General features: G+C 32.7%; 1 non-coding gene across 1 annotated transcript; it reads right to left on the reverse strand.

The window, feature by feature from the left end:
- Window positions 1-2,291: 2,291 nt before the first annotated feature.
- On the reverse strand, window positions 2,292-2,478 carry LOC120596643 (U2 spliceosomal RNA). Its single transcript, XR_005651221.1, has one exon. It is a non-coding gene; the product is annotated as a U2 spliceosomal RNA (small nuclear RNA).
- Window positions 2,479-13,810: the final 11,332 nt, after the last annotated feature.

The raw sequence follows: 13,810 nt of genomic DNA on the forward strand, positions 1-13,810 counted from the left end.
TAAGGACCTTCAGATAAATAGAACACAAACTTCTTGTCTACAATTTTTTAAAATTTTTTTTATTATAACTGAATATGAAAATTAGAAGGAAGTAAATATTTCTTAATTGCTTTAGAATAGTTATTGATAACTTTTTTTTTTTTTTAAGATAATAGATATGTTGAAAAGTTCTCTTAGGTCCTGGGTAGAAAAGGAAAAATTTCCTATTTTATTGTACTTCATAAATATTTTATTCTTTTTCACTGTTAAGTGCAATTACAGTATCAGTTTGTCTCTAAAAATAATTTGTGTTATTTAAAATAATAATCATAGTAACAGCAAAAATGAAAAAAGAAAACTGTTTAAGTCTGAAACATTCATTTAAAAACATTTTTAAAAAAACAGGTAAGTTAAACACTCAGGTTTTAATTTAGATTAACAATATGAAAATAAAATAGTATTAAAATAATCACAAGTAATGTTGCATTAATACAATACAATGGCAACACATGATATATGTGGTTAAGGGTGAAATGTATCAGTTACAAATATGATAAATTGTGGAGAAATTACAAAATGATCATTGCTTTATAGAATTTAAGTGTATTATAGAAATACCTACAAATGGCAAAAAAAGTGCAAAATTATCAGAAAGGCTTATTAAAATTATTAAAATAATATACTATCTTTATTTTACATTAGTTAGAGAAAACATATATCAAGGTTGCAAGAAAATATTTAAACAACAAATAATATTTAATGTCCTCAATTTGTGAAAATGTATTTTATGTCTTCCAAAGAGATTATTGACAGAGTTCATGTTAAATTTCACTTCATATTAGAGATGTGAATTGAGACTGTAAAAACAGAAACCCCAATTGTAAGGTTTCAAAGGAAAAGACAAGTAGAAACACTAGCTAGATGGGGAAGACAATATGCTGTCTCCAAAAGGTTTCAAGAATTCTTTTACCTTAATGAATTTAGTGCAGTCTTGTTTTGGGCCTTCAGCCTCAGAAGGAATTTTCCTCAGGCCCAGAGAAGGTATGTGAGAGCGTTGAAAAGCTGTTAAGAATCCCAGAGACAGATGCGAGATAATTGTAAGATTGTGTGTTTAATTTATGAATAACTGCAAATTCATGACTTGATTTTGCATCTTCTAGTCAACACATTTTCTCCTTGCAATAGTCAAACTACAAGAAATATATATTCAGACCTCTTGGTAATTAACCAAGTAAAGGTACTTTTGCTTTGTGATTCAAATACAATGACCAGGGGCTTAGGCAATGTCCATGACAGGGAATTTGCAAGCTACTCTAACTGCCTTTAGATTATAGCACTATAGCACCCTTTTCTTATAAGATACCTTGGAGATAGATACTGCCTCTAGATAGTAGACTATATATGCGTGTATATGTGTGTGAGTATGTATATGTGTATATATATATATATATACGCGTGTATATATATATATATATAAATTTTTTTGACAATTTTTAGACAGCGTTTTTCTAGTCATTTATAATTAATTTGCTTCTGATCAACTGGCTTTATTTTTGGTTTATTTATGAATGAATAAATATTGCTTTTGCAAGCAATATTGCAACACTGTGCTAAGTAATATTTGGAATAAAGAGAAAAATAGCCTTTGTCTTCATAAATTGATTAGTATCTTCTGTTAAGTCTAGTCCTGATCTCTAGCAAATCATCTTTTTGATGAATGTTTGTAAGCTAAGGGAAAAGAGGCCATAAGCAAGGCTTTTAAAATTATTTACAAACAATAAAATCTGCATTAGCTTCATTCACATCCCCCAGCATCACATTATCCATAGTGTAGTCTTTCTCAAATTAGTCTCTGGAATTTTAATAGATATTTATTTTCTCATTTATTATTATTTTTTTTTTTATCATTACTAAATTGTAAGCTTGAAAGCCAAGAGCCTGTATTTGGTAAGATACCTATTTTAGTATAATACTTTTCTAAATCAGATATGTGATCATTTCCTTTCCATGTTTTGTTTATGAAATGAACCCCAGACTCAACTGCACCGCAGTGGAGGGCCTTCCTCAAAAAGCCCCCACATGCTTCACCTAACATACACCAATGCCCCAAGACTCTCCAAGGCCTGCTGGAGCCATAAAGCCTCCCTTCCCCTGAGAGTGAGCCGAGTGCTCTCAATTCCAGAGACCGACCTCAAACATCCCAGGGGATTAAGCACCACCTAGTGTCCCCACAAATGCCAGGGGCTCTGAAAAGAAAGCATTCTCCACTGCTCAAGCTAAAACTGACTTTTCACAGCAATTTGATTCCCCGGAGGGTGTGCACCCTTCCGGAAATACTGCAATACCAGGTCCATGGGCAAAGTGGACAGAGCAAGCTCCTATTCTCTCCTTGCTCCAAAAATCCATTTAGTATATTGTCCTCGGATAAAGGACTATCATATATTAAACTGGTAAAAACAGATATTACACCTGATCTTAGCCAAAAGGCTGAAAAGTGATCTGGAATTTTAATAAGTATTTAAAAAATAAAGAAGGAGATAAAAGAATGGAAACTCTACTGTAAAATATGTAAAGAGATTTCTTTACTACTTGACTCCTTTTCAACTCTGTTCAAATCTTATATGACATAAAACCCTTTGTCTTGGGGCATCTTGAGACTAGCACTATGTGAAACCGACTTTGAGAAATACTCTCCTTCATATTCATTCTTCCCCTCTGCTCTACATTAATGGCTCCAAAGGCATTGCATGCTGTGCCTTGTGTGTGTGAGTGTGTGTATTGTGTGTGTGTGTGTGTGTGTGTGTGTTTTAAATAAACTTTAACAATTTTATTTTAAGGAGCTGTATTTTCTAATTGTGGTGGTTTTTTAAAAAAGTCAATATTACATCATGAGAAAAAACGTGAATCTCAAGTATTCTACAGGGATGATGAAGAGAAAATATGCAGTGTATTCTTCTATTTTTGAGGGTTTCAAAGAGTTAATTGAGATCATGCTCAGCACTTCAGCAACAGGTAAGACTGAATTATGTTCTTTAGCACTTCAACATTTTTTTCTTATATATTCAAATCATTAGGCTAAAACTGAAGTATAAAAATATACTCATTTTCTCCCCCCACTCAGCTCTCACAAAAGAATAGGTTTTTGTTTTCTCTTTTTTAAAACTTGTCTGATTATTATTAGATTCTACTTTAAGCTGAACTTTGCCAAAAATAATAATGGATAGCACAAAATTTAGAGGCAAGGACTTAAATTTCTCAATAAAATCATATAGAACTAAGTCCCATTAGGATAGGAAATACAACTAATTAGTAACAATGAAAAGCACTGTACTTAGAAATGGATAAATATAAAAATGTAAAAGAGAAATGAAGGATTAGCTTTACATGAACTTTCACTGGCATTAAGTGTAAAAAAAAAAGACAATAATGTTTTAAAATTAAAGTAAAATGGGAGAACCAAAACACAGTAAGTGTTGGCAAGGATGTGGAGACAAAGGAACCCTTGTACACTGTTGATAGGATTGCAAATCGGTATATCTGCTATGGAAAACAGTTTGGAAGTTCCTCAAAAAATTAAAAATAGAACTACCTTATGACTCAGCAATTCAACTTCTGAGTGTTTATATGAATACAAAACACTAATACAAAAAGATATATACACCACTATGTTCACTGCAGTACTATTTACAGTAGTCAAGATACAGAAGCAACCTAAGTTCCTATCAATAGACAGCTAGATAAAAAAAGAGGTATTATATATAATGGAATATTACTTGGCCATGAAAGAATTAACTCATCATTCACAATGACATGAATGGACCTAAAGTGTACTAGGCTAAGTCAAATAAGTTAGGCAAAGACAAATACCATGTGCTCTCACTTATATATGGAGTCTAAAGAACAAAACAAACAAAACAGAAACAGACTCATAGATACAGAGAACAAACTGATGCTTGCCGGCTAGGAGGGTTGTTGGGGGACTGGGTTAAGAAAGGTGAGGGGGTTATGAAATACAAACTAATACTAACAAAATAATCATGGGGACATGAAGTACAGCATAGGGAGTATAGTCAATAACATTGTAATAACTATGTATAGTGCCAGATGGATACCAGACTAATCGGGGGGATCACTTTGTAAATTATATAAATATCTAACCACTATGCTGTATACCTGAAACTACTATAACATAATATTTAATGTCAAAAAAGTAAAATAGGAGAAATAAGGATTTAAATTTACTTGATTAATTTTGAATGATGATAGATGAATACAATAATAGATTAAAATGCCACACCATAGGTGATTTGAGAGCAGTTGCCTTTGAGTAGTGGTTATTCTAAAAAGGATGGAAAAGGAAAATGGAAAAAAAAAAACATGAGGAAAGTAAGCTTTTGGCTTAAGAAAAGGGATTAAAACATTTTCAATAAATGTGCAAGCATTTTTTGTGTAAACAATTATCCATTGTGGACTAAATCTCTGTTTTCATTAATGGTAGTAATGCTAATTTTTTTTCCTAGCATTTCCCTGTTGTTTTAAGTATATTGCAATTATACTTAAAATGTGTAATAGAAACATTCATATATATATATATGACAGCAAAGCATCAATTTAAAGGAATATATGTTAAATGTTCATTATCATCTAATTCCTATTAACTATTTTTAGCATTGAATCTCGAGTGGAAAGATATTTTGTATCTGTCCTAATGATATTTAAAATAAAAGGAATTATAATACTTAAAATATATTATTTAGCTAAGAAATGTATTAAAAGATACACACATACTCATACACACATATACATATATACACACATACATATATAAATAATTCTCAATTTGGTAGAAACAAAGATATGATGAATACACTTATGAAATATGGAAAGAAGGTGCCAAACAAAGACTATGGGGATCAAGACAAGCATCTCAGATGAATAATGCTTTAGATAATCTCTATTTTTTCTAAAAAATATAATTATATAGTTAAATATCAATATATGCATTAGTATCTATATGTATGTATACACACATACACTCATGTGCATTTATGTTTACATATGCATTTACATGTGTGTGAACACATTTAGTTATAGATGCAGTTATAAGTATGTATACATATACTTATGTACACATACATGTATCACATACATCACATATATCATATATACTACACATATATGTACATATAAAGAAATGGATATTTTATTTTTGAATAACCAAATGTTATTTTAAAATAAGTAAATAAATGTATAATACTATGTTTGATATAATGTAGTGGGGGGAAGGCTATGATAAATAATATGATCTCATCATAAACTGGTACCCGTCCGTGGTCTGCTGGCAACCAACAGTCCGCACAGCAGGAGGTAGCAACAGATGAAAGAGCAAAGCTTCATTTGTATTTATAGCCACTCCCCAGCGCTAGCATCACCGCCTCAGCTCCAACTCAGACCATCAGGCATAGGATTCTCATAGAACCACCGGTCCCTGGTGCCAGAAAGGTTGAGGACCGCTGCTATAAAGCATAGAATAAACATTTGAGTGAAAGTAGAAAGCGATGCACATCATATAAGATTGCGAATGTTGCAAAAATCAGTTTCAGGAGTTAACAGAAGGGAGAGAGCACTAAGGGTCAGTATGGTCAGGTGAGATTTAGTGACCAAAGAGGTTGAGTTTGGCTTTGAAAGGTAAGAATTGATTGAAGATAAACTGGAGGAGAGAAAACAGATAAGATGCAGTCCCCAGACTGCCGGAAACTGCAGTCTAATGAGAGAACCAGCCAATTGAACCAGTATTTCCAGTTTGGTTCAATCCAAGGTATGATAATTACACTTGGGGTGGTATGGTGGGGAATGGAAGGTGGGCGCCTAACTCAAACTCTAGAAATCAAATCAGGCACCCCAAACCAAATGGTGCCTCAGAGAGTCTCTATTGATCCTTGACAATAAGGGCTTCACTTTCCCTATACGAAAGCATTGAGCATTGAGATAAAATGGAATAGTAAATAGAAAATAGTAAATGGTAAATGGAATAGTCAATGTATGAAATGTTTGGAAAACAGCAATAGACCGAAGAGTGAATGGGATGAAAAGAGGTAGACTGAGAATGCTTAGACGTAGTGAAGACCTAAAGGAACATAGATGAAGAATCTAATTTGCCCACTTCTCATGCGTCCTTTTCCTTTGTGTGGGGAGGGAGGATAAGGATATCTCAAGGGAAGGTAAGGATATCTCAAGGGAGGGTAAAGATATACCAAGAAGATTTGTGCTTTTGAAAATGGGAAAATTTTTCTTCAAATTTTATCCAAACTTGTAATGCATGGGTAAATTTCCAAATAAGAACTGCTATAAAAGCCTAAATCTGTAACCTAAATAAATATCATAAGAGTGTGAAATATTTCCACTTAGAAAGCATGCAGTTTTATGTAAACAACAACTGAAATACTAGACAGAAGCAGAATGAGACCAATTATAATGAACGCAATCCCAAATGGGGCAGAGTGACTTGCTACACATGTGCCATTAAATGCAGCAGAGCCAAACCAGACCTCAGGGCTCAAATAAGAACGTCATTATGGAAAATTAAAGACGATACACAATGCTGATAAATCTTGCAACAAGGACCAATCACAAAAGAGGCACAAATAAAATTATATCCTGAAAAGAATAGATTAATGGAAACAAAGATAATGATACGCAATAAAACTTAGAAGGAAAAATGAAATAGAAAGCAAATCTTCATTCTCCTGTCTTCTCCTCTCTCCCATCCTTCCTTCCCCCAGGATCCTAATGAGTTTTTGATTATCTCTTATTAAAGACCAACAACAAAAAGCATAGAGACATGAAAAATAATTAGAGCATAAGATTAAGTGTGGATAATTATGAAATAGCAAAATATAACCATTAAGAGATATTCAAATATCTCTTCTAAAGTGACTCCACACTTTTAAAATCAAAAGAACTTTCATTTTGTAATATACACATTCATAAACACAGACACAAATAACACACAAAGCTACTTGCTGACAAACTTGCTATGAGACTTAGGGGCAATAGTCAATATATTCTTGAATGTGGGTTTGCTACATTAGCTCCCCGGGCATAAACTGTACCTACTCAACACTTTCTTTGATATCTTTTTCTAGTTATAGCCTATCCTCAGGGATTTCAAGTTTCCTTGTTTAAATTAGGTGCTATTAAAAAATCATTTGAAATTTGAGAGAAGTTTTCCAAATAAAAAAGGTAAATAAAAAAAAACTACAACACTAAAACACCATATCTTACACACCTTTTGCAACTACCAGTTTCTGACAAAATACTGAATTGAAAGGCTACTTAAATATTGAATTAATTTGAATATAGTGGCTCCCACTAAATCATTTTACCACACATTAAGTTGAATGGCATTGTGACTTTTCTTGTAAAAGCATTCATCCCATTTGACTAAATACCTTATTAAAAAGCAGATATTCTAAACATATTGCAAAATAAATTAATTGGTGATGGAAACCGAATAGAGGGCAGCAACAATGATTTAGAAGCTACTAGTCACTTGGTTGTTGAACAATACGTTTTAGGTTTAAACCCACCTGAGAGAAGCAAAACATTATAAGGCATCATTTTACCTCTTCATGTAAAAGTAAATAATATGAAATTCCTCTGAGGAGACAAACATTTATTCTGGTAAAATCGCAAACAAACAAAAATTTATCAGAAGATTTTTTTGTATAAGCAGTAGGTAAGCCAACAGTGTTATCTTAACTGAAGCTCAGTAAAAGTCACAGTCTTAGTTTTCAAATAGATCATTTTAAAAATATAAACCTTTTATAAAAGCCAAGCATTGAAGTCACAGTAAATAGTACCTTATTCAAAGCAATTTTATTGGTGGTGTTAAAGTGTAGGCAGTAGACCGATGTTTTTCACGTAGAGAAGTCAATCCACTTAAAGCAACATATACTTAGGGAGCAAACAAAGTCGATATTTTCCTGTGAGAAGATCCTTGCATCATCTTTATCATTTAACAAGTGCCTGAACACTGCATTACATGGAAGAAATTGTCCTAGAACTAAAATGATGGCTGCTTGTGCTCCCACGAAAGAACTTACCTCTAAGAAAACTCAGCTCTACTGTGGAGCACGTGCTTTAATCTGTTGAGCCCACCAAAAATCACCCAATATACTCTTATAAAATGACAACTTACCAATGGAATGAGTGAATACAAAGTTCTCCATATAGTTGTTGAAGAATGTGCAATATGAAGATTTGTTTCGCTTAGCACAATAACTGCTCAGTGGCAATTACCAGGGGAAAGTAGGTAACAAGTTTCATTCTTGCTAACATTTCATTCTTGCTAACAGTTTTGTTTTTCCTGTTTATTACAATAAGAAAATATACATTTATTTTTTCCCTGTAATTGTTGATCCATATTGTTAAGGTTCATATTAAGAATGAAAAATAAATTTAAAATATATATAATCTTTTATTAAAAAAATGTCATTTCAATACATTCTATCAGTTAATGTTTCTGGATATGAGAAACAGAATATATCCCCCAAAATGGTTTAAAAATACAGACTTAATATAACTGATCAAGCTGCCAATGGATAAATAGTTTCAGAGTGATTGCAATGAATGAGTTGGCAACAAAATAAACATAATTAGTTGTGAGATAATTTTTTCCCACATCCTACCCACTCTTTCTAATTAAATTTGTTCAAGAAAAAATGGCATAGAGTTTTAAAGCCATGTTTAAAATTATTTTTTTATTAGAGATACAGTCAAATAAAGGAGACCTATCTGTGACATTAACTTTTTTTTTAAGAAATCACACTTTACACAGATTCTAAAAAAATCCAGTGGAAATAGATATCTTGAGATCTTTCCAATTTATGTCAATCATAGAAAATTTTAGAAAATATGGAGTTAGTGGGCTCCCAGATGAGACAATCAAGGAGTAATAATAATGAAATAGACTATAATATGAATAACCTAGTGGTTCTCTTCCTAATTTCTTGGGTATCCTTAAAAGACTATCATAGAGATTGTGAAATCAACACAATTTTCATAATAATGTCAATAATTCAATAATAATGAATATCATTTTTTTCTTTTTCACTGGATTGATATTGGCAATGATAGTACAAAAATAGAGGTGAGTCTAAGTGCTACTCCTTCAGCACAAATCAAGTTAATAGCATCAAATTGTACTCCTCCTAGGCATTGTAGTCTTCATTTTATCCATTGTATTAATTTGCTGAGGGTACCATACAAAGTACCACAAGTTGCGTGGCTTAAAAAACAGAAATTTATTTCCTCACAGTTCTGGAGTTTAAAGGCCCAAGATCAAAGTGTCACCAGGGTTAGTTTCTTCTGAGGCCTCTCTCCTCAGCTTATAAAAGTTGTCTTCTTCTTGTGTGTATACATGGTCTTCTTTCTGTGTCTTAATATTCTCTTCTTATAAAGACACCAGTCATATTGAATTAGGCTTTACCTTAATTTCCTCATTTTAGCTTAATTGCCTCTTTAAAGATCCTATCTCCAAAATACAGTTGCATTCTGAGATACTAGGGATTGAGAATTTAACATATAATTTTGGGTGTACAGAATTCAGCTTATAACATTCACCATCACACACTGTCCATTAAAACAAATTCTAATGAAGCAGTAAAAATATTAATTTTAAAAATCTTGACCACTGAGTACATGTCTTTTTAATGTTCTGGGTAATAGAGTGAATGGGAAGTACCCATAAAGCTTTCCTGCTCCATTCTAACATATGAATGGGAATCCTGAGATAAAACGTGTATGAGATTAAACTAACCACTTTTTTTTTAATAGAACATATTTGCATAAAATAACTACTAATAGACAAATGATAGTTATTCGGATTTGGATGTCTGACACATTTATATATATATATATATATATATATATATATATATAATTGAGAAAAGTGAGTCTGATACTTTGAGCAAAATACCTGAGTGTATTATTAATAATAAAATTTGAGTTTTCAAGTAAAAATTAGAATTTTTAAAAATGTGCATGTGTTATCAGAATAACTTCCTAATACTTAAACACCTTTCCTGGTAAGTCTGATAATGATATTGGCATATATGAGTTTTTGATATTATATAACAAAATGAGCCGATAATTGGAAGATCTGCATAACTTATTGAGTCAATATTTTCCAAATGTCCAATGCATGATATTTAAAATCTTGTATAGACAAAGAGTCTATTCAAAGTACATGATAGGCTAATGGATTTTATTGTAACAGAGTTTTAAAAGTTTACTTATATAGTTTTAAATTTCACAATGCAACTCAATTTCAAAAAAATATCATTTTACATAATATCAAAAGAAGAATACCTACTATTATTTGAAAAGAATAGAGCAACATTCTTTTTCAACTACATATCTGTATAAGGTAGGATGTACTTCAAACAAAATATCTCAAAAGTATGTATGAAAATCTTGCAGTCTTCTATTAAGTTAGACAGAGATGTTGTATAAAGTGTTCACTATTTTAATTTTAAGACATGTTAACATATTATTTTAAATTTTTAGCTAATATTTTAATTAGTAAGTATCCATAGTTATAACCTGCATAAACAAAAGTTATTGGATTCTCTAAACTTGAGTATAAGGCATTATTTTCAATAATACTTTCTGCAATAATGGAAATGTTCTATATCTGTTGTGTCCAATGCGGTAGCTACTAGTCATATGTAACTACTGAGCTCCTGAATTGTGTTAATGTGATTGAGAAACCGATTTTTTTATTTTATTTAATTTCAGTGTAAATAACACATATAGCCTGTGGTTATCAACTGAATAGCACAGGTGTAAAGCATTCTGAGAGCAGTAAGGTTGAGAATTTACTGGAATAAACCATTACAGGAGTTTCTAGTTCATTTATTAATTCAATTATAATTGTTGTGCAATTGTGATGGTTTATTTTATGTGACAACTTGACTAGAGTAAGGGATGCCAGATAGCTGGTAAAACATATTTCTGGATGTGTCTAGGAGAGTGTTTCTGGATGAGATTAGCATTTGAATTAATAGACTGAGTGAAGAAAGTTGCCCTTACCAATGTGACTATCATCCAGTCCATTGAAGGCCTTAATAACGTGGCAGGAGGATGAACCGACTGTTTCTGAGCTGAGATAATCATCTTCTCTTGTTCTTGCATATTGGCATTTCTGGTTTCCCAGGCTTTCTAATTCAGACCAGGACTAACTCCACTGATCTCCAAATTCTCAGGCCTTCTGACTCAGATTGAATTTTACCAATGGAATTCTTGTTTATCCAGCTTTTAGATGGCACTTCTTGGCTTCTATAACTGTATAAGTCAATACCTATAATATATCATACGCACACATACACACACACAAATACACAAACACACATATCTAGTATATAAACAGAATATCTATATCTATTTATCTATATCTATCTCTATCTCTATCATCTCTCTCTATCTATATCTGTCTGTATCTATCTATATCTATATCTATATATCTATATCTATATCTATATCTATATATCTATATCTATATATCTATATCTATATCTATATCTATATCTATATCTATATCATCTATCTATAGATATATGTCCTATGGATTCTGTTTATCTGGAGGATCCTGACTCTGACTAATATAGCACTATTATGTGCCAGGCCTTGATCTTGGTGCTCAAGGCAAAAATAGATCCCATACTTGCTCTCATTCAATTTACATAGTGGTAAAATAGCTTTAAATCAATGATGAAGGAAAGGAATATGGTGTTATGGAAGTTTCTAACTGGGGAATTTGACATAAGCGTGGATATGTTGTAAAGATAGTCATGCTCATTGAACATCCATCAACCTCCTCAGTTTCCCAGCTGCCTTACAATTTAGGTGGGTTATACGACAAATTCCAGTGAATAGGAAATGATATTTATCACTTCCAAGCCAAAATAGAGAAGAGCATATGTGCCTGATCCTCAGAAGATTCTTCTTCTGCTGAGGCAATGGAGGAAGCACATGTTTTGCAGGGAGCGTTTACAAGATTCTGGAGATCCCATAGGCCTGAATTTCTAAGGAGTAGGTGGAGCAGATTTCTATAATATGCTGTTAGTGAGCAGGACCAGCTACACAATATGCAGGCTTAATGCAAATACAAATACTGAAAGCCATCGAATTGTACACTTTAAAATTGCAGTTTATGTTATGTGTATTTTACAACTTTAAAAAAGTTATTAAGAATATCAAGGGATTACAACAGATCCTTAAACAAAATATTGGCCCTTCTGAGCACAGAGCCCTATGTGACTGCATGTGTTACTGGTCCACAAAACTTACTGGCCTTGTTACTGACCTTGTTAGTAAGAACAAATGCCAGTTGAATTAAGCTATTGGGATTTTCGTGTTATTTATTTCACAATGAAGAAGGGTCCAGTTGGGACCCCCATAGTAGAGGCTTCAGAGAATCTTGAGCCTCACCTCTTTTTACCCTATAGCTTAACAATAGATTGTCCTCTACAGCTTGACCCAGAACTTGGAACGTCCCCTGCCATAGAAATTTGCCCTGAAACTTATGATTAATGCCTTTATTCTTACTGATCACAATCTTTATGGCCTAGCATTCTTTCCAAACTACTTTCATCTTTGTTCTTGAGTTGCTAATACCATTGGAGGATCACATTGCCAAAGGGAAGGCTCTGTGAAGCCCAACAGACTCCCCACACCTCCTGGAACCATCATGCAGCCTCTAGAATAATGCCCAGATTTTCCCTTACATATTCTAAGCTGGACTGAGAAGGTAAGGCAGTTTTTGAAAGTGTTAATCTTCTGCCTTCTTAGAGCATCAGTGTTCTGATGATAAACTCTTTCTAAAGAGCGCAGCTCCTGTGTCAGTCTTTTGGCTGAGTGGCACGAACCCTAAACTCATTTGCCTTCCAGTTACAACAATATAACTTGACATATTCTGACTAATAAAGATCTGAAGAAGGCTTAGCTAAAGAAGTGATTTTCTAAGCTAATATCCAAAGAATAAACAAGAATTAGCAAATTGAATAGAAGAATTAGCAAATTGAAAATTTCTTTTCCTTTTACTCAAGGAAAAGAAATAGCATATGCTAATACCTTTTGTCAAGGGAGATCATTACAAACACCTTATAGCAATACCTTACTTACTGAATATTTCTAATTGCCCCTCAAAAATACTCTTTACCACCCAGATTTCTGCTCCAGGAGCTGACCTGTATAGACTACAATAATGCACTGTCTTAACTTTGGCTTGTAGTTAGCTTTAGCCACTAGGATGCCCTGACAAAAACAGAAACAGAAACAAAAACAAAACAAAAAACTGAAGGAAAGATAAGGAAGTCAGGATATTTATTTATTTATTTCTCTGGGTCCATTCCTGGGAGATTGCCTCAGGCGATGTTCTTCCACAAAAGAGCACTGTTTCTTTCAAGTCTTCTCCCAAGGAATCTTTTGTCCCAAATTCCATAACCATCTTCATCCCTCATTTCACAATCCCTTTGGTTATAAGGGTGGTAGCACTTTTTGGTTGTGGTTTTATTCTTACGTATTTATAAATAGTTCCTTTATTTAACCCTTCTTGAATTATCATGTTTAAAGAGTTGTCTTATTGTTCTTATTTGGATCCAGTCTAATGATACAAGTACCAAAGAGTACAAGAGTAAGTATGGGAAGTGGTTAGAGAGCAATGTAGAGGCCAGACAACCCAAGTCTATGTGGATATGTTTGCGTAAGCAGTTTTATGTATCATTTTTAAAGAAAAGCCATCGATATAAAAACAGAAGGATATTAACAA

The sequence above is a fragment of the Pteropus medius genome, unplaced genomic scaffold (genome assembly GCF_902729225.1).
Source record: "Pteropus medius unplaced genomic scaffold, Ma_sr-lr_union100, whole genome shotgun sequence".
NCBI classification, from domain to species: Eukaryota; Metazoa; Chordata; class Mammalia; order Chiroptera; family Pteropodidae; genus Pteropus; species Pteropus medius.